The sequence below is a fragment of the Lissotriton vulgaris genome, chromosome 9, assembly GCF_964263255.1.
Source record: "Lissotriton vulgaris chromosome 9, aLisVul1.2, whole genome shotgun sequence".
Lineage (NCBI taxonomy): Eukaryota > Metazoa > Chordata > Amphibia > Caudata > Salamandridae > Lissotriton > Lissotriton vulgaris.
Window position 1 is genome coordinate 988,861,095 of NC_141697.1, and position 27,604 is coordinate 988,888,698.

Genomic DNA, 27,604 nt, shown 5'->3' on the forward strand with positions numbered 1-27,604 from the left:
CTTAAAATCACAGCTTATGATATATTCCACAGATGTGGCAGAAGCTTTACATGGGATATTTGAGGAGGCCAATAGGTTCGGGGCAGTGTCCGGATACAAATTAAATACAAATAAAACACAGATATTAATTAACTATAAATCCCCGGTCCCAGTACAAGGAGTATTCAGAGCAGCTACATATTTAGGTGTTAGAATCTCTTCTAAAATAAGTGAAATAATGTATTTAACTATGAGGCTTTACTTAAGGAAACAGCCTTTACACTGAAAAAATGGCACAAGATGCCGCTTAGCATTATCGGTCGGATTAATTTAATTAAAATGAAGGTACTGCCTACATTTCTTTATTTATTTAGGTCCATCCCATTACATCTCAATAACTCTTTTTTTAAACGGTTAGATGGGATTCTTAGTAGTTTTATTTGGGGGTATAAAAAAGCTTGTCGAGCAATTGCTTTGCTCAAGCTTCCATTAAATCAGGAGGGGCTTAATTTTCCCGATTTTAGGTTATATTTTTTGGCAGCTTTTCTTGGCCGTTTCCGTAGTCTATTTAACCCAAATAACCAATATTACTTTTATAAGTTTATGCTGGGTGAGGACTCCAATATGTTCCTATCTAAAGTTAATGCCCCTAATTACTTCAAAAGTGTTAAATTTAAGACCGCAAGAGAGAGTGTTAAAATTTGTTTTTTGATTCTTACTATATGCAAAACTTCGCTTTTTATCCTAAATTCCCTCTTTGGGGCAATCCAGGATTTCCAGAAATTTTTCATGATGGGATTTGCAATATCTGGGCTACTTCTGGAATAAAAACTCTGGGGACCTTTATGGTAATAATGGTTTTATGGGCTTTAAAATACTAAAGGTTCTTTATAATTTGACTGAAGCTATGCGGTTTAAATACTTTAAAATCCGCGATTATTTTATACGCAGTATGAACTTGAGAAAGATCTCGGACTCAGATATTTGGAATTGTTTCTATTCGGTCAAGAATAAATCATTAATCAGTGAGGGCTACAGAAGCCTTAATTCCTATAAGGTTGATGACTATGTGAAACTAGCTGAGAAATCGAGTATAAGACTGGGCACAAATATAACTGCTAATAAGATCTCTGCTGGTTTTGGCAATATTAATAGGTCAGTACAGTCCTCTAACTTAAGGCTACAACAATAGAAACAATTTGCTTCCTGTACTATACACCAGAAAGAATATCAAAATGGTCCCTAAATAGCCCAAACAGCGACCGGTCAAAATGCCCCAAATGTGATTTAATAGCGGCCGATTTAGAGCATATGTTATTCTCAAGTCCGGAACTGGCTGAATTTTGGCTAGGGGTTGCTCAGGTTTTGAATCAAACACTTGATAGATCTTTCTCTCTCACTGCATCAGTGGTATTGTTAGGTGTACAGACTCTGAATAGTCCACAGAAAGATCTAATAACAATTCTACTCGCCTGTGCTAGATTGATTATTGCCCGGGTATGGATATTACGGAATCCACCCCATATCATGGAATGGTGATCTTTGGTTAAAGAAACATACGCTATGGAGTCCTCATTAGCTAAAATAAGAGGAACATGATCATTAATGAAACTGGACAAAATTTGGGGTACATTTATTTAAGATTTTATTTTTGTCTTATATGTACCTGCTACTTCTGTTTTGTTATTGATCGATTTTGTTTGGGAAAATAATTATTCGTTTCGATGTTTAAGTAGCTCTCCCCTTTCTTTCTACTTTGTCTTTTTTTAATCCCTATTATATATATGATTGGATTGGATTTCTCATGCTGTTAATAAAAATGTTGAAAAAAAAAGAAATGAAAGAAGTGTGGCATGAACAGTTTAATGGTTAAGTTGTTAACTTGGGATCTCCCAGACTTTTACATATTGCCACTCCTGCCTGCCTTCCTAGTTTCTGTGAACTTGTTTGAACTGTGTCTCACACTTGTAGGATCTTAACACATGTCATACAGGCATCACAACAGGGCACACTCCGAAGGGTGAGCCCAAATGGGGATTCCAAAATGGACTGACCGTACCACACCCATAAGTGTTACCCCATCGAAATTCGAGCAGGAAAAAATGCAACTTTCTGATTTTTCGCCCCTCAGAAAGTGGGAAAATATGTGATATTACTGCATTATACCCCATTCCAAGGTGACACGTGTATGACCTAGACTTATGTGACACACTTCACACAGTATATACTGCACCCCACAATATCAGTAGTTACCAGGTGTGATATTATTGCTTCAAAAGACAGCAGGACTCGTAATGGACACACCCTTTCCTATTTCAACACCCCAGATTAAGATATTCTTAGTGCAATAAAAAATGACCTGCAGAGTGCCACATACTGGGGACTAGACTACTGCCGCAATACTGGGCCAGCGGCATAGTTCATGACAGAGAACTATATTGGGGTGATTAACGTGACGCATCTTCCAGATGCGTCACGTTGTAAGTACCCCCGCACCATGGAGCAGGATTTGCGCCGCTGCTGCGTCACAAAAGTGACGAAACGGCGGCGTAAATGAGGCGCAAGGGGCTTCTAAATCTGCCCACAAGTGTGTAAGTGTAATTAGTTAACTTGACACAACACCCAGAATGCATGAGGCTCCAGGGCTGGACACAGTGTCGGTGACGACCTGGAGGAGGTGGTCACCCTAAACAAATGTATCTTGTATTGTACCATGTATGCAGTGCTTTATACCCTAATTTGAGGCAATGTAGCACAGTTTTGGTCCGGTAGCATGCTGCATTGGAGGGGAGCAAGTTGTTGGCAGAGTGTTGTACTTGTGATCTGTATGTGGGAAGCATTGTGGTACAGTGCAAGAGTGACCAAAGAGGTGTTCTTAGCAGTGTGATAAGGAAGAGGTGTGATAGATGGGTGCATGAAGTATAATTATAGTTAGGACTAAAATATATAGGCTGCTACACACCACCAACTTAGACAAAATGGCAGCCAGGGGCTGCGTGCCTGTAAACCCACACAAGTATTGACAAAGATAATAGGTTCAATAGAGCTTTTGAATTTGTCAATATGTTCTAGCTATGTTGTATACCAGAGTCTCTGCTGTTCAGCATGGCTAAAAGTTAGTGCCGTAAAGGAGAGTAACATGGAGGGAAGTGTTGCAAAGCAGAGCATGGTGGAGTCGTATGGACTGGCGTAAATAGTCGTGGAGTGTCTTGGAGGGAGTAGAGTGTTTTAATGTTGAATGGTGTAGAATAGAGTGGTGTAGAGTGTTTTACAATGCAGTAGAGTGTTGAGGAGTGGAGTGTTGGGTAGTTCAGTGTTGTAAAGTGGAGTGGCATAGAGTGTAATGAAGTGGCATGGAGCAGAGTGGAGTGGCATAGAGGGTGCTGCATAGAGTGTTGTAGAGTAGAGTGGCGTAGAGTGGTGTAGATTGTCATAGAATGGCGGGTTATAAAGTGGAGTAGTGTAGTAGAGTTGAATGGCATACAGTGTTGTAGAGTGGAGTGTCATAGAGTGGAGTAGAATATTGTAGAGTGGAGTAGCATAGAGTGGTGTGGATTGGGTGGCATAAAGTGAAATAGGGGAGTGGAGTAGAAGAGAGTAGTGTGCCATTGAGGGGAGTAAAGTGGCATTGAGTGGTGTAGAGGAAGTAATGTCGTACAGTGGCATTGAGTAATGTGGAGTGTTGTAGAGTGGAGCTGAGTAGAGTGTCAGAGTGAAGTAGAGTATAATGCAACAGAGCATCATAGAGTGGAGTATCGTGGAATGGAGTATTGTAGATTGGCGTAGAGTGGCCTAGAGTGGAGTGGCATAAAGTAAATTGGTGCAGAATAGATTGAAGTAAAGTGGAGTGAAGTCAAATGCATTGGTTTTGAGTACAGTGGTCTATAGTACATTGGCGTAGAGTGCAGCGACATAGAGTAAAGTGGAGTAGTGTACAGTAGAGTAGAGTGGCACAGTGTAAATTGCAGTGTTATAGAGTGCAACAGCGTAGAGTGGAGTGGCACAGACTAGAGTGCCTTTGAGTGCAGTGGAGAAGGGTGTAGTGGCATAGAGTCGATTGCTTCAGAGTAGAGTGAAATGGTTAATAGTGTAGTGGTGCAGGGTATAGTGGAGTGTTGCAGGGTAGCATGCAGAGGTGTAGAGTAGAGTGGCGGAGAGTACCGTGGCAGAGAGCAGAGTACAGTGGTGTAGAGTGCATTGCCGTAGAGTGAAGTTTAGTGGCATAGAATTGAGTGGGGCCGAGCAGAGTACAGTGATGTATTGTGCAGTGTGGAACATTAGAGTGGTGAAGAGTTCAGTGGTGGAGAGTGCAGTCTTGCAAAATAGCGTTTTGCAGAGTGCAGTGGTGTAGAGTAGAGTGCATTGGCATAAAGTGCATTGGTGTAGAGTAGAGTTGTGCAGAGTAGAGTGGTGTAGAGAGCAGTGGCATAGAGCACATTGGTGCAGAGTAGAATATAGTGGCAAAGCTTGTGGTGACATACAGCTGAATGGTGTAGAATGGGTAGCATGCAGTGGCATAGAATAGAGTGTTGCAGAGTAGAGAATAGTGGTGTAGAGTGCAATGGTGCAGAGTAGTTGGTGTAGAGTGCAGTGGCATAGTGTCCATTGGTTTTGAATAAAGTGGTGAAGTGTGCACTGGCCTAGAGTGCAGTGATTTAGAGTAGAGTGGCGTAGAGTGCAGTAGAGTACAGTGATGCAGAGCAGAGTGGTGTGGAGTAGTGCAGCATAGATTGCAGTGGAGTAGAGTAGAATGGCGTAGCGTACAGTGGCATAGGGTAGATTGTTTCAGAGTAAAGTGAAGTGGAGTGGAGCGGTGCAGGGTAGAGGGCGGTGGCCTAAGTAGTGGCATAAAGTGTACTGACATAGATAAGAGTGGTACAGAGTAGAGTGCATTGGCGTAGATTGTACTAGTATAAAGAGAAGTGGTATACAGGTGCGTAACACAGGCCCCCGCAGCCCCGCAGAGCGGGGCCCCCAAGCTCCAGGGGGCCCCCTTAGCACAGCACTCTGGCCGGAGACCTCTTGATTGAGCCCGGAGGGGGCCCCTCCACGTACCTTGGAGAGACGCCCCTTCAATTTTCGTTACACCAGTGGTGGTATAGAGTGCAGTATTGCAGAGTAGAGTGGTTTAGAGTGGAGTGGCGCAGAGTAGAGTGGTGCAAAGTAGAGTGGAGTGGCTTAGACTGTAGTGGTGTAGAGTGCAGTGGCAAAAAGCGCATTGGTGCATAGTAGAGTGGGGTGGAGTACGTTGGAATAGAGTGGTGCAGAGTAGAGAGGCATAAAGTGAAGTGGCGTAGAGTGCATTGTCAGAGTGCAGTGGTGCACAGTAGATTGGGGTGGCATAAATTGGATTGGCATAGAGTACAGTAGCGTAGAGCGCAATACCATAAAGTGAAGTGGCTTAGGGCCAGATGTATGTAGGCAGCATTTTGTGATTCCCTAATTGCGAATCACAAGGATTTGCAATTAAGAAATTGCAAAATGCAATGGATGAAGGTGTATAATACACCCTTTGCGATTCCTAGGGTGTCGCAAATGACCTACCTCATGAATATTAATGAGGTAGGTTGTAATTTGCTACCCCCTAGGAATCACAATAATCACGTTGATGGTGGCCTGCTGAGATCAGTAGACCGCCATGTCCTTGATTGCTTTTCAATAAAGCAGTCTTTTTTTTGTAAAGCAGCCCATTTTCCTCAAAGGAAAACGAAATGCTTTACAAAATGAAAAATGAAAATTTGTATTTTCCTTTTTAAGAGCAGCCTACTGCCGGCTCTTAAAAATAGTTTTCAAACATTCACAAAGGCAAAGGGGTACCATGGAGACTCCTTCCCATTTGCAAATGGGTTACCACCTATTTGAATTAGGTGGTAAAATGCAAATGTTTTGCGATCGCAATTGTGGTCACAAAACATTCATACATACCGATGCGATTCGGTATTCGGAAGGGATGCCCTAAACACGCCCCTTCCTAATATCAAATCGCAAACCCATTTTGCTATTCGGTAACAGGTTACCGAATCGCAAAATTAAGTTTGCTGCATCGGAGAAGCAATTTTTGCATTTGCAAACGGGCAGATTCTGTGAACCTGCTCTGCGAATGCAAAAGTGCTTGATACATCTGCATTTTAGAGTGGAGTAGAGTGGCAAAGTGTAGACTAGAGTGACATTTAATACAGTGATGTAGAATATAATGGTGTAGAGTGCAGTGGTATAGAGCCAGGAGGTGCAGAGTAGAGTGGAGAGGTGCAGCATAGACTGAAGTGACGTAGAGTGCAGTGGAGAATCATAGAGTAGAGTTGCTCTGAGTGCAGTTTTTGCAGAGTAGATTGTTTCATAGTAGAGTAAAGCGGCACAGAGTGGAGTGATGCACAGTAGAGTGGAGAGGTGCAGGTAGAATGCAGTGGCGTAGAGTAGAGTGATGTAGAGTGCAGTGGTGCAGAGTATAGTAGAGTGGCATAGAGTGGACTGGCATACAGTACACTGGTGTAGAGTGTAGTGGCACAGAGTAGATTGAACTTGCATAGAGTGCAGTGCTACAGAGTAGAGTAGAAAGGCATAGAGTGAAATGGCATACTGTGGAGTGGTGCAGAGTAGAGTGCAGTTGCATGGAGCAGTGCAGAATAGAGTGGAGTGAGGTAAAGTGGAGTATTCATGTTGTGGTCACGCACTGCCATTACAGACAACACATCTCCAATTGAAATGACCATCACATTTACACAAGCATACAGTTTTTCTGATAAAAGTGCACAGTGCACAAATGATAATGTGTGGAAATGTCATCACCTAATGTATTGATTTGAGAGTATTAAAATATTATTTTCCACCACACTTCACAGCCTTCCTCCAGCACACCCTTAGTAGCCAGCATGATTGACAAATAAATCCTCTCTCTTTGAAGTCAGAGAAAGAAAAGTAAACACCAATCTCCCTGGAAGACAGAGCCTGACATTGCACCTCTGTCTTTGACTGTACAGCAATTGTGACAAGATAAGGACAACATTTAAAGGCCTGTTTACAGAAATAGAACACTGGTGGAAGAATACAGTAAATAGGGTTTTGGCAACAGAAGGGAGGAACTCCAGCTGGACAGGTTAAAGCAAATAAAGCCAGCAAATAGAAAGCAAGCAAATGTGAGCTACAAACCACAAAGTCAATGGTAAGCCATTGGCTGAATGCACTCTCTTGGAAGCTTTCTAAATGTCCTTAAGATGGCGTTAGCAAACCAGATAGCTGTGCTGTCGGGTAGGCTTCGACCTAAAAACGCCAAGTAATCCACATGGGATGGTCAGAGTGCTGCCATTCGGAAAAGTTGGGTGCTCGTCCTATACAGAAACATTCACTCATGCTCTCACGGAACCTTGACAATTTTCAATGGTTTTCAAACGTGCCCCTCCCCCATCAAAAAAATGTGTTGGAGCAGAGCAATTTCTGAAGCCATTCAATAAAGCACTCTTTCCTTCATCCCGCTTAAGCCTCAAAAGATTTGAAATGCATCAAAAGAGCGAAGTTTTTGCTTTAGCAGTTCCAGGGGCTCCCTGATGTGGGATTCTGGGCTGCGGGCCAAAAAGGCTTCCCCTGTATTCTAGCTGATGACACTGTCGCAGGAATGTGTGGCGCCTGTTCTTTGTCACGGCCTTGTATTCCAGAAAACTGCTGAAAATCGAGCTGGCCTTGTCAGGAGTGGGAAGGGCTGCAGTAACCGGCTGTGTTTTCCCAACCTAGTTCAGCTGGGGCTTTCTCTGGCTACTAAGGGGCATATTACCAATGAAGGACTGGGCTCTTTTGGACCCAGCGGTGCCAGGGCACAACACCTGAAACCTTCGTGGGTAACCTGCTCCGGCGTACAAGTTACAGAGACACGGGACACTTCCTTGGGCGTCAAAGAGTCAAGGTTTATTTACTGCAGGGAACACAGAAGTCACAGGAAGTACATCGAGTGTAGTTCGGGGAGACTGCTTCAAATTGGTTTTGTGGATCGCTCCTTTTATACAGTTTTTACCCATAAGATAACATGAGACACAATAGTTTACAACCCGGTTCCCACATTCAGCTCTCAGAGGGGTCGCTTTGGTCACTTTGAAACACATAAGGTCCGGAACATAAATGCGGAAACATTTGGCGGTTCCCAACTGTAAAAACCCATCTTCCCACCATTAGCAAATTCCAATCAGCAGTAAAGTAGATCGAAATAGGAACGAAGACAGGTGCAGAGGAAGACGGAGACAGTGGGGAGATCGGAAAGGGTGTAAAAGGGGAGGTAACGAGAAGCACGAGATACAGGCATCAAAGGGACGTGCCTAATGAGATGCACGGCTGAGACAATAAGTCCGTGCGGCAAGATGAGCCTCGAGCGGCGCCATCTGCCTTACAGTAGCAACCCCCTCGTCATAAAGACACTTTCAAAGGACATGTGTCTTCCGCAAATATCTTGGGAGTCCCAGGGTCGCGAAGCGGACAGCGTTCGTTCGCTGACTACTTGAGGGCAAGAGACAAAATGGATGCCGTATCTAAGATGGAACCCGTGGGTACAGATGAAAAACCCACGTAACAAACGAACGGTTTAAGTTAGCACAGCGAAACTGCGCACACTTACTAAACTCGTCATTTGCGGTTCATAGATACCAGACTCGACCATATTCGTGCGAGCCGAAAACACCACTTACAATTGTCACGGAACCTCAGACGCTCCTTTTGCCCTCATGTAGGCAAGCACTAGTCGGAATCATATTCGATATTCATCAGACCATCAAGATGTCGTTGTAGCATAGCTCTGTCCAACCGAGTCCCCTTGGTAACAGATGGTTGTCTCATACACGTTGTAGCACAGAGGCCACATAAGGCAGGACCACACTGCACACAAAGGCAACACGTGAACAGGGACACTACCACAACCCCGATGATCATCAGAATCTTCCAACCCCAAGTCGATACCAGGCCCCAAAACCATCCAAGTAACGTCCAATCCCCTACATCCACGTGTATGGATTCGGAGATCTTATGCAACTTCGAGATGGCTTGATAGACAGTAGGAGCATTATCAGGTATGAAAATGCAACAGCTCGAATGGATCACTTTACATACCCCACCGCGATCTGCCAAGACGACATCTAAAACCATACGGTTTTGCAACGTCATAAGTCTCTCCGCCTGAAGTTCTGAGGTGATATTACCAAGGGCACTGGCAGTAATATTAGCTGTCGATTCTACCACTCGAGTCAAATGTCTCAGGTTCCTACTATTAACCATAGGTCCCCAAAACGGGAGGAAACCCTTGAAAAAGTCTCCTGCCTCTTGACCGGCAGTATCCTCTTCGCTAATTACGCCTCGTACAACTCTAGTCTTATGATAATCGGCATCTACAGTAAACGTCGGAGGCAACAGATTTGCAACAAAACATGAGCCCATGAAGTCTGTGGGCAACCATGTGTATGCACGATCATGACAGATAAAGTATGTACCCTTGGCAGCCAGAAACACAGGGGTCGGGGACATTGGCAGAAGGTAACTTTCAGTGCAAGCACTTGCTCCAAGTGAGGCTTGCGAACCACGACCCACAAGACAAAGATTACCAGTGTGGGGCACGACCCATATTGGAGACGAGCTTTTAAGCTTCTTTTCATTAGTGAACATACTATATTCCCCTCTACTTAGGACCCTATAGGCTTGTACCTCTTCTTTAGGGATGAGAAAAGCATCATGGATCTCATCTTCCATATCCGCTATTGCCATCGATAGCACCCACTGATACGAGGTAGGACCAGGGATGGGGGAACGTTGTTCTGGAGTGGGGTGGAAACCCAGTGCGCTTCGAAGCATTGTTTGGAATGCTCGAGCTGACCCTTGGGAACTATACGGTAACACCAGATATGGAATTCCCTTACCCGTAGTATGTGGCATCAACCCACACACCCAACAATTAGTAGTGTTAACCACTAACTGATGCTGATGGAGGAGCTGGATAAAGGAATTGTTGCGGAATTCTACACGTCTAGCCTGTTCGTGTTCCGGTAACATATGAAAGGAATGAGGAGAAGCAGTAGAAGTAAGATTAGGGTAAGGAGTAGGAGTAGGGGTAGGAAGTAAGAAGTAAGACATAGTGTAATACACCACACCCGCCAAGAATGCAGAAGCAGTCAAAAACAATACAAACAATTGGAATACAACACATTTAGTACGACTGAGTTTCTGCAGTTTGACTCTGTACGCCTGAGCTCCTTCCAAATCGTTCAGCTTCGAAAATGCCATTTCCCTACGACCGTCCGCAACGTTTCTTGACGCACTTCGTTCTGTGCAGCAATAGTCAATTCCCAGGAGTTCCTAGGAACCGACGGCCTTTAACCTAGCGTCAAGACCTACTGTCCAGAAGGAAGTACGCGCGCGGCCCTACGGCCCTCAATACACAATATGTATTTTATTTAGCACAATATTTCAGCTGTGGAAGAAAAAAGATACAAGGAAAAATCTTAATATATGTACAAAACAATTTTCAATGATACGAATTGTTCAAAGTTGATCAGGGGAAACGAGGATATTGCAGTTATCAGTTTCAGCAAAGCAAGAAAATTTTATTTGTCCTTAGTATGAGAACGCAAAGAATATCGATGTTTCCCGGGACGTGTCTGCTCGTCGAACAAAGGATCCGTTGAAGAGACAGCGTCCTGTTGATCAATTGGTTGATTTGATCTTGAGTCTTTTGCTGACAAATGTTCAACAGCGGCTTTCTGCTGCGCTGAGTGTTCACCAACAAGCTGTGCGTCGCTAAAAGGTACAAACGCCGACAATGTCTCTGCTTCTGTTGACGCAATGCCTTTCCTCACCCACGGGTCTGCCGGCAAAGGAATAGGGACTCGTTTACAATGGATAGCATGTACCCAATTCTTCCGCCCCTCAAGACGAACGGCAGTCCTCGTGGCCAGGAGCACCTGGTAAGGTCCAACAAAGCGGGGGTCCAGATTCTTCTTGCGTGAGAAGTTACGGGTAACTACCCAATCACCGGGCTGGAGCTGGTGGCCTGGACCCTCCGTCTGCGTCGGCAAAGCGTCGTAAACCTGTTGATGAATTAACCTCAGTTTAGCAGTCAAGTCATGTAAGTAATCAATCAACATCGGATACTCAAGATCAACGAATATTCCTGGCCTAGGGACCCCCCACACATTCGCAGGACGGCCGAACACTATTTCATAGGGACTAAGCCCTATTCGGGAGTGTACAGTCGCCCTAGTTGACAGTAATGCTAGAGGCAAAGCGTCAGGCCACGAAAGTCCAGTCGTAGCCTGAATCTTCGCTAGTTTTAGTTTAAGGGTGCCATTGTACCCTTCAACCAATCCAGCTGACTGGGGATGATTGGCGCTATGGAATTTTTGATTAATTCCAAGGCCCTTACACACACTCTTCATCACACTTCCAACAAACTCACTTCCGTTATCTGACCACACGACTCTAGGCATCCCATACCGAGGAAAGTATTCCTTCAGTAGGATTTTCGCAGTAGACAAAGCAGTATTATCTTTGAGGGGATAGGCCTCGATCCATCGGGAGAATGCGCAAACCACAACCAAAACATATTTCAGGTTATTGCATCTCTCCATATGGATGAAGTCCAATTGGATCACCTCAAAGGGATACGAAGGAGGAGCAAAACTGCCAGGGGGAGTTGGGGTTCCTTTGCCAGGATTGTACATTATACACACCATACAATTCTTCACCAAGCGTTCAGCACACTTCGTAATGCCATCATTCTTCCACACAGCAGCCAACAACTTGCAAATACCTTTCGCGCTAATATGTGCTAACCCATGTGCCATTGTCACAACGGCCAGCACATACGCATCAGGCAACATCCATCTTTTCTGATCTGACAAATCAATCCAGCAACCATTCACATCCAACCTTCCCGTACTTCCTTTCCACTTCATCTTTTCAGTGTCGGTGGCCTCATTCTGTATTGCTTTCACACTCTCTATAGTATCCTCACACATACTCGATTCTGTAGGCCACCTAACCGAACTCGTCACATACATTCGAGTGCTAAGGTTCCGGGCAGTCTCCTTAGCAATCTCATCTGCAAACGCATTACCACGACCAACATCATCCGTCACTTTACGATGCGCACTACACTTAACAATTGCAACTTGAGCAGGTAAAGTCAATGCATCCAAAAGATCGTTCACGAGCTGGCCATGCTGTATTTTCGTGCCATGCGACGTGAAGAAACCACGCTCTCGCCACAACCGTCCAAAGCTATGCGCTACACCGAAAGCGTACTGACTATCGGTGTACACATTCACACGTTTACCTTTTGCTAATACACATGCTCTAGTAAGAGCAATCAGCTCTGCAGCTTGGGCAGAATTCTGATTCAATCTCGCAGTCTCAACAACCGTATTCAACGTCACAACAGCATAAGCAGTAGTCACATCACCATTCGGCAATTTAAAACATGACCCATCCACATACAGAGTGCCCTCCGGGTCTTCCAATGGGGTGTTTTTAAGGTCCACTCGACCTTTCGTTTCCTCCTCTGTCCGCAAGTAACAGTCATGTTCTGTTACTTCATCTGACTCTGCACTAATTGGTAACAAAGTTGCCGGATTTAGGACATTACAACGTTTTATCTGAATATGGCTTGCCAAGAGCGTCAATTCGTACCCAGATAACCTCGCACTCGTCAAGTGCTGAGTTTTCGTTCGATTCAAAAGAGTATCGACTGCATGCGGAACCATCACCGTAAGCATATTATCCATGACCAATCCTGCTGATTGTCGGATAGAGACCGCAGCTGCCGCAGTTGCTCTCAAACAACTCGGCAATGCTCTAGCTACTGGGTCTAAGGTCGAGGAAAAATATGCACATGGACGTTGCTTACCACCAAACGGTTGCGTTAAGACACTTAAAGCACAACCTTCCCTCTCGTGAACATATAACGTGAACGGCTTGCTGTAATCAGGAGTACCTAACACAGGAGCCGAACACAATGAGTCACGTAATTCAGAAAAACTTTTCTGACATTCTTCCGTCCATGGTAAAGGAGTTGAAACATCCTTGCACGTAAGAGCCACCAATGGTTTCGCTAGCAATGAAAAATTAGGAATCCACTGCCTGCAGTACGACGTGATACCTAGAAAGGCACGCACATCTCTCTGGGTTTGTGGCACAGCCATTCGCGCAATCGCTGCAATTCTCTCTGGGGTCAATCTCCTTCCCTCCTTTGACAATAAGTGACCTAGGTAGGTTACTTCTTGACAACAATATTGGAGTTTAGAAGGTGACACCTTGTGATTTAACTCACAGAGATGTTGCAGCAACGATACCGTAGCAATTTTGCAAATGTCCTGAGTATCAGCAGCCACCAATAAGTCGTCGACGTATTGGATTAAAGCCGCACCAACCGGCAACCTAAACGCATCCAGTTGACCCTTCAAAGCTTGACTGTAAATCGATGGACTTTCACAGTAGCCCTGAGGAGCGCGTTTGAACCGGAAGCTACGTCCACCAAGAGAGAAACCGAAAAGGTCCCTGCTCTCTTCGGCAATCGGGATGCTAAAAAACGCATTTTTCAAATCAATCACCGAAAACCACGAAGCAGTAGCTGGAATCAGAGTCAGTAGCGCCGTGATGTCAGGCACAACAGGGAATTGAGGAACCACAATTTTATTTACCTCCCGTAAATCGATAACAAAACGATAAACAGGCGGTTTGGTAGGATCAGTACGTTTAAGAATGGGCAGTACAGGGCTGTTGCACACGTTTCCCCGTGTCTCCTCAATAACATCTTTCTCGATCAAATCATAGATGATCGCTAACAAAGCTCGTTCACCATCAAGGGAGATACGGTATTGGGGAATACGTGGCAATCGCACATTCGATTTCAACTGAACAACATAAGGGGAGATATCAAGTAGGCCCACATCATTTGGACCCGTCGCCCACAAAGACGCAGGAAGAGAATCCAATTCCGGTGGAAGCTTATCGAGAGACAAATACATGGGAGAGACTACGCTCTCTCCTAACGTAAGCTTTACACCCGCAGGAGAACAATACAAAGTTGCATACAAACGTTTAAGCAAATCCAGACCCAAAAGATTTTCACCACAACCAGTGGTTAAAATCAACGGAGCTTCGAGCTCACGAGGCCCAATTTTAAGGGGCAAAGGGCATGAAACTGGATTGCTAACAGGGGCGCCAGAGAATCCAACGGATACATTTGTTAAGCCAGACAAAGGTGCGCCAGGGAGTTTCGAATGCATGATAGAACTTTTCGCTGCACCAGTGTCCAACAGAAAAGGCTCAACGACGCCCGATGTAGCAACTGCGACGTAAGGCCCTCTCTGATCAACCGGAACTGATACCACTCCCTCTCCTTGTCTATGGCTGTCCTAGTAATTACTATCGTCAGTTCCCTGATCGACGTAATAATCGTCTACATTGTACTGCGCAGATCGTCCTTGTGATGATCCACGTTGATCGAAACAGTTATTAGAATTAGATGAATTGTCAGAACGGTCGTTCTGAGCACCACGACCTCTACCACGTGATGTATTCTGTGAACCACCACGGCCTCCTCTGGATGAATTACCACTATTACGGTCATTTAAAGCAGGACAATCAAATTTAATGTGTCCCTCCTGTCTACAATAAGCACATTGATTGTACCCTAACGAAGATCTTTGGAAAGAGGAATCATTACGCGGCTGCACTCTATTCGATTGCGACTGTGGTCTATTCTGTTGAGACGCATTCTGATTAGAACGCGGCGGATATGCTTGTTGCAACAACACTTTAGTTTTCAGCTCTTTCGTTTTTTTATCAGCACGGTCAGTTTCCTCTTTTTCTCTATTTTCGTAATATTGTGCCGTAGCCAATATCTGAGCTGAGGTAGAAACGGCCCACGCACTTTCTGAATTCTTCAATTTATTGCACAAGTCGGGCAATAAGTTCGATACAAACTTATCCACAAACAGCCGTTGTCCACCCTCAGTACCCATATCCTGTCCACTATGATCAACGAATGTTTCCTCAAACCTCGTAAAGAAGTCTGAAACACTCTCATCTTTCTTCTGCTTACAGGCTGACAACTTGTCCCAATTCACCCTCATAGCTGGCATAAGCGTTTTCATTAATGTAATGATTCGCTGGGGAAGAAGTTCAATCAACTGATCGGGTTTAGTAGCAGCCACTTGTCCAGCGTCTGCCGCTGTAATAGCAGCCCAATCACCACCTAATTCATTTGTGTGATCTTGGTGACGAATCTTGGCCCATACCGGTTGCGGTACGACATTGCCAAACAACATGTCGATATCGGCAAGATTCATTATCGTAGCGTCTACGAGCTGCGATAATTCCTTATAATACCCTGCAGGATTTTTGCGAGGATCGGGCAAAGTTTGTTTCACCTGAAGCACTTCCGATCGTTTCCATGGGAGGTGTATCCACACTCTCTGGAAATGTGCCGCAACTGGAGCATTAGCATTAGTATTATCAGCGGGTACCCAAACCGGCGGAACTTCACGCATAGGATATTGGCCAGACTCATCTCCTTTCTCAATGTCCTCAACGAACAATGCATGAGGAATAGGAGCGGGACGAAGAGATAGTAACCGCTCAACAGCACGTCGGACATTAGTGTCGACTATCAGTCCAGTTGCGAACTGAAGCCGAAGTTCAGACAGGGCGTACAGCACCTCGTCAGGCGCAAAGGCCACTATCTGATCATGTAAGAACTTGCACATTTCATCAAACACATATCTCTGAGTAGGTATGTTGAATTGATCAAACGTTTCGAGGACAACACGAGGTGGATTTCTAACAGGGTTTAGTATCCAACCCATCGCCATATTGCATAGCGTAACACGTTCTCTATTAGCAGGAAGCTGGCTACGTCTCTGAGGACCATCAGAACCAGCAGACCCAAAAACAGGTCCAAGCGACTGAAAGAAGTTTGGCACACTAGGAGAATTACGATTACGAGTAGAGGGACAAGAATAAGACACAGGACTAACAAGAGAAGGAGTAGAGACATTAGCAACAACAGGGGTTAACAACACAGGAGCAGTAGTGTGAGCAGGAGTATGTGGAAGCGGAGGAGCAGTAGGAATAGAAACAGGCAAAGGAGCAGGAACAGTCGGAAGAGCGGGAGCAGGTTGAGGAACTGGTGGAGGAATAACAGGTGGAAGAACAGGTACGGCAGGGACCACAGGAGCTGCGATACCCTGTACGTACGGAGGTGGCGACTTCATAAGATAGGACATTAAAGGATCCTCAACTGCCTCTTCCTTCTTATCCGACTCCGTAGGCAAAGCAGGATAGCATTTATCTATGGACATACGCTGTAGCCTCTCAAACACTTCCTTATCCTTATCCTCCTTATCACGCTGGAACTGCTCAGCTTTCTTCACTATGGTAGCAACATTATCTCGCTCACTACGTTTATTCTGTCTGATCTCTTTCTGTCGGGCTTCTTTGCGCCACAACCGAAAGGCATCAAACATGGCCGGCCTAGATTTGCGTTCGAACAACTTTATTTCCAAATTATCTAAGATCGACGCTTCGAAGCTACCGTGAGGTGGCCAACGAAGATCGCCGTCTTTCTTTGTATATTTTATCCAGTAATCGTTAAAAGCAATCGGGCCTAGCCCATGTTTGCTATATAAGTCATAAGTAGGAGTTCCAACCGGAGGTATCGGACACGAGTCCTCCAGCAGGGAATCCGCACCACAAGGTCTAAAGCAACTGAACAAAGTACTGCGACCAGGCATCTTGCACGCTAGCCGAGTTTCACAAACTTCAAGGGTTACGGGATTTACCAAGTCCCAGCAAGAACAAAACCCTCGGTCTTTGGCGGCTGCAGTCGTCAAACAAATACAACAACAAAGTACGCTAGCAAAGTGTCACCGACAAAAACACTCACACAGCGTGTACAACAAAAACACTAGTGTTTACAACAAAGACACTCGCTAAAGTGTCTACAACAAAAACACTCGCTAAAGTGTTTACAACCAAGGATTCTGGGAGCGACCCACAAATACTTAACTCAAAGATCAATGGCGTCCTCAGGAAGGCCCGTCAATCGTCTCGCTATACCAAGGTCTACGCCAGGCGCCAAAACAGGTCTACAGTCAGGGCAGCAGTCCGTCGCAGCCGTTAGGAGGCGGGAATCTTCGCGGGAAAAGTCTTCGGGCCACTTATTTCGACAACAGGATCGATGAAGCGGGGTGCACCTTCCCTCGGAGATTTCACACGAAGTTCCTCACGATCGTCGGGCTTGGACCGGTACCACTGATGCAGCCCCACGTTGGGCGCCAACTGAAGGACTGGGCTCTTTTGGACCCAGCGGTGCCAGGGCACAACACCTGAAACCTTCGTGGGTAACCTGCTCCGGCGTACAAGTTACAGAGACACGGGACACTTCCTTGGGCGTCAAAGAGTCAAGGTTTATTTACTGCAGGGAACACAGAAGTCACAGGAAGTACATCGAGTGTAGTTCGGGGAGACTGCTTCAAATTGGTTTTGTGGATCGCTCCTTTTATACAGTTTTTACCCATAAGATAACATGAGACACAATAGTTTACAACCCGGTTCCCACATTCAGCTCTCAGAGGGGTCGCTTTGGTCACTTTGAAACACATAAGGTCCGGAACATAAATGCGGAAACATTTGGCGGTTCCCAACTGTAAAAACCCATCTTCCCACCATTAGCAAATTCCAATCAGCAGTAAAGTAGATCGAAATAGGAACGAAGACAGGTGCAGAGGAAGACGGAGACAGTGGGGAGATCGGAAAGGGTGTAAAAGGGGAGGTAACGAGAAGCACGAGATACAGGCATCAAAGGGACGTGCCTAATGAGATGCACGGCTGAGACAATAAGTCCGTGCGGCAAGATGAGCCTCGAGCGGCGCCATCTGCCTTACAGTAGCAACCCCCTCGTCATAAAGACACTTTCAAAGGACATGTGTCTTCCGCAAATATCTTGGGAGTCCCAGGGTCGCGAAGCGGACAGCGTTCGTTCGCTGACTACTTGAGGGCAAGAGACAAAATGGATGCCGTATCTAAGATGGAACCCGTGGGTACAGATGAAAAACCCACGTAACAAACGAACGGTTTAAGTTAGCACAGCGAAACTGCGCACACTTACTAAACTCGTCATTTGCGGTTCATAGATACCAGACTCGACCATATTCGTGCGAGCCGAAAACACCACTTACAATTGTCACGGAACCTCACCAACAACTAGAGATATTTATCGCTAAATGGGCTTAGCGAGTTTTTTTTTATCGCCAAGCATCGCCGGATATTATCGCAGAGATAACGTGCTATTAGTAGCTTTTATCTCTAAAGCGATAAAATATCCGTCGATAACGGCGAAATGCGTGAATATCGCTGAGAATACAGCGATATTCACGCATTAACGCCAATAGAGTCTTAGCCATAATATCCAACTCCCATTGGATATAATGGCTAAGAACTGGTCTGAGCAGGCATTAGCTTTTTGAGATATTCGCGCTTAGCGCAAATATTTCCATTGCTACGCCTGCGTTGATAATAGGCGATAGCGATATTAGCGACTGTTTTTAGTCGCTAACAGGTTGGGTACGCCCACTTTGCATGTCATTAGCGATAAATATCGCTGACATGCAAAGCGGGCCCCAAACAGCTCGCTATCACCTAAAAGCTGTCGCTAACTGATGTTAGCGACAGCTTGCTAATAGGGCGATGAAATTATTGCCTCTTAGCGGCCGAAAACGGCAGCTAAAGTGGCAATAATTTTATTTCGCCCGCCTTGATAATATGCCCCGAAATATTTAGATTGTGCGACAGCCCTGCATCACTCAGCCTGCAATTCTATACAGTAATATATTGTGCTGTGACGTCTTTTGTTGCGACAGAGTCAGCTTTCGTGTCGGTGGAACGAAGTGCAACAATCTTTGTTGGAGCCCCACAATGACATCCTTCTTCATGGATTCTCTCACTAACATCCCCCCCACCCATGTTGCCCAAATTTCTCCATGGGTCCTCTCCCATTTATTTAATTTATAGCGCTTCTTATCCCAAAGTAGACTGCCAGAGCGCTTTACATCACAAACATACTATACAGAGACTATGAGTCACACAAGTGTGTAAATCAATGTATGCATATGAAATGTTACTTTAAGACAATGCGTACTACAAGGTGTAGGAGTCACATGTCATCTATACTGGTAGGCATTATATGATGAGTGTTTAGAGAAACAAAGGGACAGATTAACAAAGTTTTTCCGATGTGCAGTAACAACAGTTGATGTGCTACATTGTGTGATAATGAGAGAGCTGAAAAGCACCATATCTACCAAGACATGGTGCTGTTGCTCTCTTCTCTAGCAGTGGCGTAATGAAACTCGAGGCCCCCCCCCCCCTCCAAAGTAAATGGGAGGCCCCCCGTCCGGACTCACTCAGGAGCTCTCAGTCCAGTATACTGTGCTGAGGGGGCCTTTGTTACACCACTGTTGTCCAGTAGTGGTGTACCTTAGCCTGCCTTGCAGCAATGCACACACCCTTGTACCATAGTTCCCAGGTATTTGAATGATGCCATGTTTAGGCTTTAGACTGCAAGGGTACCCTTTTAGCACAAATTTCTATGCTTTGACAAAGTTTAACACATTACCACTTTGTATGTGTGCTGTACGGTGCAGCACACGCAAAGGTGGAAAGGTGTGGAAAAATACATCTTTTCTCTAACTTTACATCTACCTGAGAAAAGCGAATTTTTTTATGACAATCCCTTTCTACCAAAGTTAGTAGATAGGGGTTATTGTCAAAATCAATAAGTGAGTGCATGTAAATGTCCATTTACCACCATGGTAATGTAAAGTAGCGCATAGTGCTACTTTGTGTTACTTAAAGGGCTACTGTCCAACGCAAGTCAGCATTTTCACTGGAAAGTAAGCCCCAAGATAACACTTTTCACCAGGTTTGCATTACTTTTGAGATGCGAACCAGGTGTAAATTGTTAGTAAATCTGCTCCGTAGACATAACAAAGTTGCACGGAAATTGTTTCAAATCATACACTGAGATCTGTGCAGCGTGTTCTGCTGTTCTATAATGCACTATAACATACCTTGCACTTTGACATGTTAAATGGTGATTCCTTCCCATACTACTGCTCGTGCTCCAGCATTTCACACTGGGACGTCTTATGACACTTAGGGGCATATTATCAAGGGATTTATCTCCGCTTTTTTGGCTTTAAAAGCCAAGAAAGCAGAGATAAAATTATCTCCCTATCAGCAACAGGGTGCTAACACGCAAATTCGCATGTTAGCACCCTTTTCCTCTAGCTTCCCCTTGCATCTCTAATGAGATGCAAAGGGGACGTTCCAGGGAAAAATAATAGGAGAAATGTTGTTAGGCGACATTTCTCCTAACCGCGGTTAGCACTGCTTTTTTACACCTGGTATTTTCCTGACTTAGCCATGATATCCTATGGAAGGTGGATATCATGGCTGAGTTTGTGAGCCCCTATCATCAAGCTGACGCCTAACTTTGAGAGAATATTGTTGGTTTTCCAGCTATAATCTCTCAATTGGCAGTTAGCGTAAGGATTTTTATCACTTCTGAGATAAACCTTGCTAATAGCAAGTTATCTCTGCGATAATTTCCGGTGATGCTTAGCAATTAGAAATTCGTTGCTAAGCATCGTTAGCGATAAATATCGCTTAACGTTGGTAATATGCCCCTATGCTTTACAAAACTTTTGACTACAGCGCCTTCCGCTCTGACAGTTTGCTGTCACACCCTTCCTTACATGGCATGGGACCCCTCTCAGAGAACATCATCAGAAGCCTCATGCCACAGTTAGCATCAGTAGAACTTAATGACTAACATGTATGCACTTTGGCCAGTTTTAACATTGCTAACGCAAATATGCATCGCAAATTGTGTAGCGCTGTGATGTCAGTCATCAATTTAATCAGCAGCTCTAGTTATACAGTTCAGAAACTGCTGTGAGTGAAATAAACGAAAGAAAGAGGCTGTTGGATTGCTCAAACTCATTTTTTCCTCTGGTAATTACTCTGGACCTCAATCTAGTGGCATAACGGAAAATATGGAGAACCCTGTGGAATGTGAAGAAGAGGTCCTTAGTCTCCCATATTTCACAGATGTTCACTGGCTTTGGGCTGAATGGGGACCCCTGGAAGTGTTTACCCCCTCCCCAGCCCTACGTTACCCCCCTGCCACAATCCAGTCTTTTGTTTTCTTGCTCACCATGCCACATACAATTATCCATTTCACCAATGGCTGATGGTAATCTGGAGGTGATCTCCCCATGGCAAATTCTCAGATTGTCTAAGGCATCTGAAAACTTGTTCACTTTAAAAGTCATGCTATTCATCTTCAATTCAGTGATTATGCCGAAGTAGCCCAAATGTTCTTCAGCTTTAGGACGACATTGTCAAGTGCAGCAGAATCTGCAGTTTACACCTCATAGTAACCAGTGCAACTGTCAGTCACTACCATCAAGTACTGTCCAATGGGAGTGGTGCAAAAGGTTATGCCAAATGTACTCTGGGGTATACAGCCTCCTTATTATTGGGTCTGGGGCATCTCCATTTCTGGCCACCTAATAAAGGGTACAGCTTTTGCTGAAAGGTATAATTCTGGACAGACAGTACAAGGTGAGAATGAAATGATGGAGGAGTATATGACCTCCCTTTGAAAGTTGCAAACAAAACAGGTGATGGACCGAATGTGTATCAATGTCACACATTCAACCCAGTCCAAAGATCTGGGCCCAAATCCATCGTTTTTTTGCACTCCACACCACCCTGGGTTAGACAATGGCGATATGCAAATCAGCTCTGACCCTGTGCCCCATGGGAACAGTCCAGTCCGAACTACAAAAGCCATGTCCTTCCCAGAACGGAATCAAGCATCCAAGGACCGGACCGGTTTCGAGGTAACACCTCTCATCAGCCCGGCTAGCTTGACTCCAGTGGTGTGGAGTGCCTGGGACCCATGTCTGGGCATCCCCAGCACACTTAGGGCGGCAATTGCAAACAAAACAGGTGATGGACCGAATGTGGATCAATGTCACACATTCAACCCAGTCCAAAGATCTGGGCCCAAATCCATCGTTTTTTTGCACTCCACACCACCCTGGGTTAGACAATGGCGATAGGCAAATCAGCTCTGACCCTGTGCCCCATGGGAACAGTCCAGTCCGAACTACAAAAGCCATGTCCTTCCCAGAACGGAATCAAGCATCCGAGGACCGGACCGGTTTCGAGGTAACACCTCTCATCAGCCCGGCTAGCTTGACTCCAGTGGTGTGGAGTGCCTGGGACCCACGTCTGGGCATCCCCAGCGCACTTAGGGCGGCAATTGCAAACAAAACAGGTGATGGACCGAATGTGGATCAATGTCACACATTCAACCCAGTCCAAAGATCTGGGCCCAAATCCATCGTTTTTTTGCACCCCACACCACCCTGGGTTAGACAATGGCGATATGCAAATCAGCTCTGACCCTGTGCCCCATGGGAACAGTCAAGTCCGAACTACAAAAGCCATGTCCTTCCCAGAACGGAATCAAGCATCCGAGGACCGGACCGGTTTCGAGGTAACACCTCTCATCAGCCCGGCTAGCTTGACTCCAGTGGTGTGGAGTGCCTGGGACCCACGTCTGGGCATCCCCAGCGCACTTAGGGCGGCAATTGCAAACAAAACAGGTGATGGACCGAATGTGGATCAATGTCACACATTCAACCCAGTCCAAAGATCTGGGCCCAAATCCATCGTTTTTTTGCACTCCACACCACCCTGGGTTAGACAATGGCGATATGCAAATCAGCTCTGACCCTGTGCCCCATGGGAACAGTCCAGTCCGAACTACAAAAGCCATGTCCTTCCCAGAACGGAATCAAGCATCCGAGGACCGGACCGGTTTCGAGGTAATACCTCTCATCAGCCCGGCTAGCTTGACTCCAGTGGTGTGGAGTGCCTGGGACCCACGTCTGGGCATCCCCAGCGCACTTAGGGCGGCAATTGCAAACAAAACAGGTGATGGACCGAATGTGGATCAATGTCACACATTCAACCCAGTCCAAAGATCTGGGCCCAAATCCATCGTTTTTTTGCACTCCACACCACCCTGGGTTAGACAATGGCGATATGCAAATCAGCTCTGACCCTGTGCCCCATGGGAACAGTCCAGTCCGAACTACAAAAGCCATGTCCTTCCCAGAACGGAATCAAGCATCCGAGGACCGGACCGGTTTCGAGGTAACACCTCTCATCAGCCCGGCTAGCTTGACTCCAGTGGTGTGGAGTGCCTGGGACCCACGTCTCGGCATCCCCAGCGCACTTAGGGCGGCAATTGCAAACAAAACAGGTGATGGACCGAATGTGGATCAATGTCACACATTCAACCCAGTCCAAAGATCTGGGCCCAAATCCATCGTTTTTTTGCACTCCACACCACCCTGGGTTAGACAATGGCGATATGCAAATCAGCTCTGACCCTGTGCCCCATGGGAACAGTCCAGTCCGAACTACAAAAGCCATGTCCTTCCCAGAACGGAATCAAGCATCCGAGGACCGGACCGGTTTCGAGGTAACACCTCTCATCAGCCCGGCTAGCTTGACTCCAGTGGTGTGGAGTGCCTGGGACCCACGTCTGGGCATCCCCAGCGCACTTAGGGCGGCAATTGCAAACAAAACAGGTGATGGACCGAATGTGGATCAATGTCACACATTCAACCCAGTCCAAAGATCTGGGCCCAAATCCATCGTTTTTTTGCACTCCACACCACCCTGGGTTAGATAATGGCGATATGCAAATCAGCTCTGACCCTGTGCCCCATGGCAACAGTCCAGTCCGAACTACAAAAGCCATCTCCTTCCCAGAACGGAATCAAGCATCCGAGGACCGGACCGGTTTCGAGGTAACACCTCTCATCAGCCCGGCTAGCTTGACTCCAGTGGTGTGGAGTGCCTGGGACCCACGTCTGGGCATCCCCAGCGCACTTAGGGCGGCAATTGCAAACAAAACAGGTGATGGACCGAATGTGGATCAATGTCACACATTCAACCCAGTCCAAAGATCTGGGCCCAAATCCATCGTTTTTTGCACTACACACCACCCTGGGTTAGACAATGGGGATATGCAAATCAGCTCTGACCCTGTGCCCCATGGGAACAGTCCAGTCCGAACTACAAAAGCCATGTCCTTCCCAGAACGGAATCAAGCATCCGAGGACCGGACCGGTTTCGAGGTAACACCTCTCATCAGCCCGGCTAGCTTGACTCCAGTGGTGTGGAGTGCCTGGGACCCACGTCTGGGCATCCCCAGCGCACTTAGGGCGGCAATTGCAAACAAAACAGGTGATGGACCGAATGTGGATCAATGTCACACATTCAACCCAGTCCAAAGATCTGGGCCCAAATCCGTCGTTTTTTTGCACTCCACACCACCCTGGGTTAGACAATGGCGATATGCAAATCAGCTCTGACCCTGTGCCCCATGGGAACAGTCCAGTCCGAACTACAAAAGCCATGTCCTTCCCAGAACGGAATCAAGCATCCGAGGACCGGACCGGTTTCGAGGTAACACCTCTCATCAGCCCGGCTAGCTTGACTCCAGTGGTGTGGAGTGCCTGGGACCCACGTCTGGGCATCCCCAGCGCACTTAGGGCGGCAATTGCAAACAAAACAGGTGATGGACCGAATGTGGATCAATGTCACACATTCAACCCAGTCCAAAGATCTGGGCCAAAATCCATCGTTTTTTTGCACTCCACACCACCCTGGGTTAGACAATGGCGATATGCAAATCAGCTCTGACCCTGTGCCCCATGGGAACAGTCCAGTCCGAACTACAAAAGCCATGTCCTTCCCAGAACGGAATCAAGCATCCGAGGACCGGACCGGTTTCGAGGTAACACCTCTCATCAGCCCGGCTAGCTTGACTCCAGTGGTGTGGAGTGCCTGGGACCCACGTCTGGGCATCCCCAGCGCACTTAGGGCGGCAATTGCAAACAAAACAGGTGATGGACCGAATGTGGATCAATGTCACACATTCAACCCAGTCCAAAGATCTGGGCCCAAATCCATCGTTTTTTTGCACTCCACACCACCCTGGGTTAGACAATGGCGATATGCAAATCAGCTCTGACCCTGTGCCCCATGGGAACAGTCCAGTCCGAACTACAAAAGCCATGTCCTTCCCAGAACGGAATCAAGCATCCGAGGACCGGACCGGTTTCGAGGTAACACCTCTCATCAGCCCGGCTAGCTTGACTCCAGTGGTGTGGAGTGCCTGGGACCCACGTCTGGGCATCCCCAGCGCACTTAGGGCGGCAATTGCAAACAAAACAGGTGATGGACCGAATGTGGATCAATGTCACACATTCAACCCAGTCCAAAGATCTGGGCCCAAATCCATCGTTTTTTTGCACTCCACACCACCCTGGGTTAGACAATGGCGATATGCAAATCAGCTCTGACACTGTGCCCCATGGGAACAGTCCAATCCGAACTACAAAAGCCATGTCCTTCCCAGAACGGAATCAAGCATCCGAGGACCGGACCGGTTTCGAGGTAACACCTCTCATCAGCCCGGCTAGCTTGACTCCAGTGGTGTGGAGTGCCTGGGACCCACGTCTGGGCATCCCCAGCGCACTTAGGGCGGCAATTGCAAACAAAACAGGTGATGGACCGAATGTGGATCAATGTCACACATTCAACCCAGTCCAAAGATCTGGGCCCAAATCCATCGTTTCTTTGCACTCCACACCACCCTGGGTTAGACAATGGCGATATGCAAATCAGCTCTGACCCTGTGCCCCATGGGAACAGTCCAGTCCGAACTACAAAAGCCATGCCCTTCCCAGAACGGAATCAAGCATCCGAGGACCGGACCGGTTTCGAGGTAACACCTCTCATCAGCCCGGCTAGCTTGACTCCAGTGGTGTGGAGTGCCTGGGACCCACGTCTGGGCATCCCCAGCGCACTTAGGGCGGCAATTGCAAACATAACAGGTGATGGACCGAATGTGGATCAATGTCACACGTTCAACCCAGTCCAAAGATCTGGGTCCAAATCCATCGTTTTTTTGCACTCCACACCACCCTGGGTTAGACAATGGCGATATGCAAATCAGCTCTGACCCTGTGCCCCATGGGAACAGTCCAGTCCGAACTACAAAAGCCATGTCCTTCCCAGAACGGAATCAAGCATCCGAGGACCGGACCGGTTCTGAGGTAACACCTCTCATCAGCCCGGCTAGCTTGACTCCAGTGGTGTGGAGTGCCTGGGACCCACGTCTGGGCATCCCCAGCGCACTTAGGGCGGCAATTGCAAACAAAACAGGTGATGGACCGAATGTGGATCAATGTCACACATTCAACCCAGTCCAAAGATCTGGGCCCAAATCCATCGTTTTTTTGCACTCCACACCACCCTGGGTTAGACAATGGCGATATGCAAATCAGCTCTGACCCTGTGCCCCATGGGAACAGTCCAGTCCGAACTACAAAAGCCATGTCCTTCCCAGAACGGAATCAAGCATCCGAGGACCGGACCGGTTTCGAGGTAACACCTCTCATCAGCCCGGCTAGCTTGACTCCAGTGGTGTGGAGTGCCTGGGACCCACGTCTCGGCATCCCCAGCGCACTTAGGGCGGCAATTGCAAACAAAACAGGTGATGGACCGAATGTGGATCAATGTCACACATTCAACCCAGTCCAAAGATCTGGGCCCAAATCCATCGTTTTTTTGCACTCCACACCACCCTGGGTTAGACAATGGCGATATGCAAATCAGCTCTGACCCTGTGCCCCATGGGAACAGTCCAGTCTGAACTACAAAAGCCATGTCCTTCCCAGAACGGAATCAAGCATCCGAGGACCGGACCGGTTTCGAGGTAACACCTCTCATCAGCCCGGCTAGCTTGACTCCAGTGGTGTGGAGTGCCTGGGACCCACGTCTGGGCATCCCCAGCGCACTTAGGGCGGCAATTGCAAACAAAACAGGTGATGGACCGAATGTGGATCAATGTCACACATTCAACCCAGTCCAAAGATCTGGGCCCAAATCCATCGTTTTTTTGCACTCCACACCACCCTGGGTTAGACAATGGCGATATGCAAATCAGCTCTGACCCTGTGCCCCATGGGAACAGTCCAGTCCGAACTACAAAAGCCATGTCCTTCCCAGAACGGAATCAAGCATCCGAGGACCGGACCGGTTTCGAGGTAACACCTCTCATCAGCCCGGCTAGCTTGACTCCAGTGGTGTGGAGTGCCTGGGACCCACGTCTGGGCATCCCCAGCGCACTTAGGGCGGCAATTGCAAACAAAACAGGTGATGGACCGAATGTGGATCAATGTCACACATTCAACCCAGTCCAAAGATCTGGGCCCAAATCCATCGTTTTTTTGCACTCCACACCACCCTGGGTTAGACAATGGCGATATGCAAATCAGCTCTGACCCTGTGCCCCATGGGAACAGTCCAATCCGAACTACAAAAGCCATGTCCTTCCCAGAACGGAATCAAGCATCCGAGGACCGGACCGGTTTCGAGGTAACACCTCTAATCAGCCCGGCTAGCTTGACTCCAGTGGTGTGGAGTGCCTGGGACCCACGTCTGG